General features: G+C 44.2%; 1 long non-coding RNA gene across 1 annotated transcript; it reads left to right on the forward strand.

Moving 5' to 3' along the window:
* Positions 1-397: 397 nt before the first annotated feature.
* On the forward strand, positions 398-3,545 carry LOC123429387. The gene is made up of 5 exons (XR_006622659.1): positions 398-569; positions 958-1,098; positions 1,429-1,502; positions 2,180-2,291; positions 3,172-3,545. It is a non-coding gene; the product is annotated as an uncharacterized LOC123429387 (long non-coding RNA).
* Positions 3,546-4,058: the final 513 nt, after the last annotated feature.

Genomic DNA, 4,058 nt, shown 5'->3' on the forward strand with positions numbered 1-4,058 from the left:
GCGCGCCGCCCCGCCTCCAAATCGAGCACACCGCGCGCTGCCCCGCCCCCACCTCGTGCCCCTCTCTATTCCAAGGAGGCCGCCGCGCCGCCCCCTTCCTCTTCCTCGTAGTCAATCTCAACCCAACGGCCGCCGCGCCGCCTCCCTCGTCATTACTTTCGGCGATGACAACGGTGCCTCCCGCGCCCGCGTTCTTCCTCCCCAACAAGCAGCTGCTCGCCCCCTCTCCGGTCGCTGTGGAGGAGCCATCGTGCTCGGGCTGCGGAGAGCAGCAGAGGGCCGCCGCCGGCTCGGCTAGATCTCCTTCCCTCTCCACTATGAAGCACCAGCAAAGGAGGAGTCCTCATCTTTCCACCCCTGCCGCCGCCCGAAACCCTAGCCACACAGCAGCACGCATGGTGTTGTAGGTCAGATCCGCAGGATCCCCTCAAGAGCCTCGGTATGTATCCCTCCTTACCTTTTCTTCTTCTTCCTCTGATGCGTGGGCGTGTGCAGGTCAGAGGAGAATGAGCCAGAGCAGGTGGAGGAGCAGGCAAACATCCGGTGACGTCTCTGCTAGCCGGATTCAGGTTTGTTTCCCTCTCTGTTTATGTTGTTAACCATGGCCTGGTCTATTTAAGGTTCCGGTCACGGGGTTTCTTATTTCTCTCATTTTTCCTTTTAATAACGGGTCCAACTCTACTGAAAACAACACGCACTCTGGGTCATCTTCACTGTAGCCACTTCATAGCTTGTGCAGTCACTTTACTCTTGTTGTTTTTATTATGCCGTGTCACTTATTCATGCCCAACCCCAAGTCTAGCAACATCACTAGCATCGTCCCTTTATTTTTTCCATGGTGGAATATTTGGTTGCTTGGATTACTTGATATAATAGATCCTCATTCTGTTTTTGTGCCATTGATGCTTTTATATGTTGTTTTGCTCATGATTTCCTGCCCTCTGCTGTGTGCTTCAGTGGATGGTCAGGGCCTAAGTCAAGGCGGCGGTCGACTGCAGCATGGAGGAGTCATTGAGCAACTTCGAGCCAAAGGCGGCGGCATGCGACGACGACCTCAGCCTGCAACATAAGCTCCCTGACATGGCAATAATCTGTGAAGTAAATTACTTGGCATGGTATTTTGTTTAGGAGCAGATTTCTCATTCTTCACTAGAGAAAAAAATCAACTTGCTGCTTAATATCCTAATTCCATTGTCAATAATCTGCTGCTTAATTACAGTTGCGTGATTATAACTTGTCATTTTGGGGGATTTGTTTGCTTCTCATGAAATAGAATGAATTGTAACTCCACACTGCTGTTCATTGCTTAGTTCATTTATTGATGAAAGGTTAAATCTTTACAACTTGCATGCGTTGAGGCTATACTGTTATTAGTGGGAGCGATATTTTAAATGTCAATAGCGTCACTCAACTATTTGTGTTGTTTAGGTCGTGTAGGTTCGGCTCAGTCTCGTTGTCTTCGTCCAGCTCACCACCATCACCGACCGCTACAGACATTAGAGGTGAGATCTCTCACCTTCTCTTCTTCCCCTTGCTTTGGGCACGTGGGTTCGAACCACGGTTGTTTTGGTTATGTTGTATGGGGGCATGTAATATATGCGTAGGTATTTATGTGTGGGATTTAAGTATGCTTCTGAGAAAAAATTATATCCAATTTAAACACTGCATGTCTACCATGCTTGTGGCATGGGGGTTATTCGACGGAGTAAGACTGTCCGGGGCAGGTTTTCAAGTTATTGGTTGCTAGTTTGCTTAGTACCAACTCTGTTCCATGGGGATATTGGACATAAATATGCAAATTTGGATTTTAAGAATGTTTTTTTTGTATATCTGATAAGTGCACACCTCTGTAACTGCTTCTCTTTGTCTGGTATTCTAAGGCTATTAGGCTCCTGTTTGCTTAGTCCTAATGCAGAGCTTAGTAGCTGTTATACACGGTTCATTTTGTAGTGGCCTTTTAGACTGGATAGCTGAAGAGTTCAATATTTATTGTATGCGTATTGCCAAGGCTCTTATGGTTTCAGGAACACATGCTTCATGCGTCCTTTTTCTGTTAACCCCTAGGATAAAACACATACGTATGTGTTGCTTTACTCCCATAGCTTGAGTGCATCATTAAACTGCATGTATCTGTATTCTTCTAGTGGTCCTGAGGATAAATATCATCTTTATTTCGCAGATTGGTAAGCTGCAGACTACTATATCCATTGGTGGCAGCAAGTTGGTTCAAACACGGGAGAGTTCATCCGACAAAAGAGCTTCTCTCCGGTTGTAAAAGCATTAAATGGCAGGTATGCACTGCGGGCATGAAAGTTCTCTTTGTTTCAAAACACACACTCTCTCACACGCACACACATACAAAGCTTGTTATTAGGTATGTCTGATATGTAGCATTTTTTGCTATCTTATTTTGAGGCTTGATTGTATGCGGTAACAATTTTTATAAATATCTGAAGGTAAAGACAGCTCATGGAGATGCCTCTAACCAGACCTCTACATGCAGCTTTTCTTGTAGCATGCCATCTGACAAGTACGATAGGATCAAGAGCTTTAAATAATGTTGGACCATATATTGCAAATGCTGCAAATTAGCAAGAGTGCTATCCAGCCCTTCATGAGGGACAGAGTTCCCCAATACGAGAAACAGATTATCGCCATCTTGAATTCACAAAGGAAGACACTGCATCCACAAATACAGCAATAGTTTGAGCCACCTGCAGGTCAAGCTCTTAATTCTAGCATTTCGCAGCAGCAACAGCCTTCCAAATATTTGTTGCAGCAACATAGCAGCCAACATGCTATGTTTGTAATTGTTGGCTACCTTACATTTCTATTGGCATTTGTTTCATGTTCGAGCTCCTTGTTTACTGGGTCTCCTCCAAGAGAGGATGCATGATTTATTTACCTACGCCGGCAATGTGCACTTTTCTTCATAGAGATTATTTGTGTCTTTTTCGGCAATGATAAATTATTTTAAGTTAACTATCAAATGTACAAGAATGCACACGAGTTGTTAGTTATCAATGCTTTTCCATATGTTTGGGCGTCTTAAGTTATTTTAAGCTCCTTTTGTGTACACCTTACTTGCCTACTGTAAGCTCTCAATTATTTGCTTGTTGTGTTGTTGGCTTAAAACTGATGTAACTCAGTTTCTTGTATGTACCCATGAAGGTTGTCATGGGCTCCACATGCGTCTTATTGTTGGCCCTTGGTGCGGCGCCTCAGCCTCCCATAGAGGACCGGAAGCTTGCGGTAGCAGGAGCAAAAGCATCTCCGAGCCCTTCGGCCCTTCCTGACGAGCTGCATCTCATAGTTCACCACTGGAATCCATGCTTTGTTTTTGTCGCTCTCAGGTTGCATATCATGCCAAATTGTCTCTGGCCTGCTCGCTCGTTGTTTGTTGTCTCATTTGTCTCTCGCTATGGAAGAAATATATGAGTGTTTATGTAGTAACCTGTTCTAGCATTATTGATGAATTCTATTCGGAGACTAATATGATGAATTGTATTCGGAGACTAATATGATGAATTGTATTCCGAGACTAATCTTCTATTGTATTCGATAAATTTGTTGTTTATATGTTGTGCTATCTATATTCTGTGCAATAATATATTTTGTAATCTGTGCAAATATGAGAAAAAATAAAATAAATACCTAATATTCATACTAGTGGCGCATCACTCAGCACACTAGTGCGCCATTAGTAAGCCAGAGCATATGGGTAAATATGGCCCTGGGAGGCATACTAATGACGCACCATAAGCTATACTAATGGCGCACCAGGATATATACTAATAGCGCACCAGTATCTATACTAATGACGCACCGGGATCTATACTAATGGCGCATCAGGATATATACTAATGGCGCACTACCTGGTGCGCCATTAGTATACCAGATACTAATGGCGCACGGTGAGCAATACTAATGGCGCACTACCTGGTGCGCCATTAGTATACCAGATACTAATGGCGCACTAGTAGTGTGCCATTAGTAAAAAAAACTAATGGCGTGATGCTAGTGGCGCACCTATAGTGCGCCATTAGTAGCAAAAAATG

This window comes from Hordeum vulgare, chromosome 2H, assembly GCF_904849725.1.
Source record: "Hordeum vulgare subsp. vulgare chromosome 2H, MorexV3_pseudomolecules_assembly, whole genome shotgun sequence".
NCBI classification, from domain to species: domain Eukaryota; kingdom Viridiplantae; phylum Streptophyta; class Magnoliopsida; order Poales; family Poaceae; genus Hordeum; species Hordeum vulgare.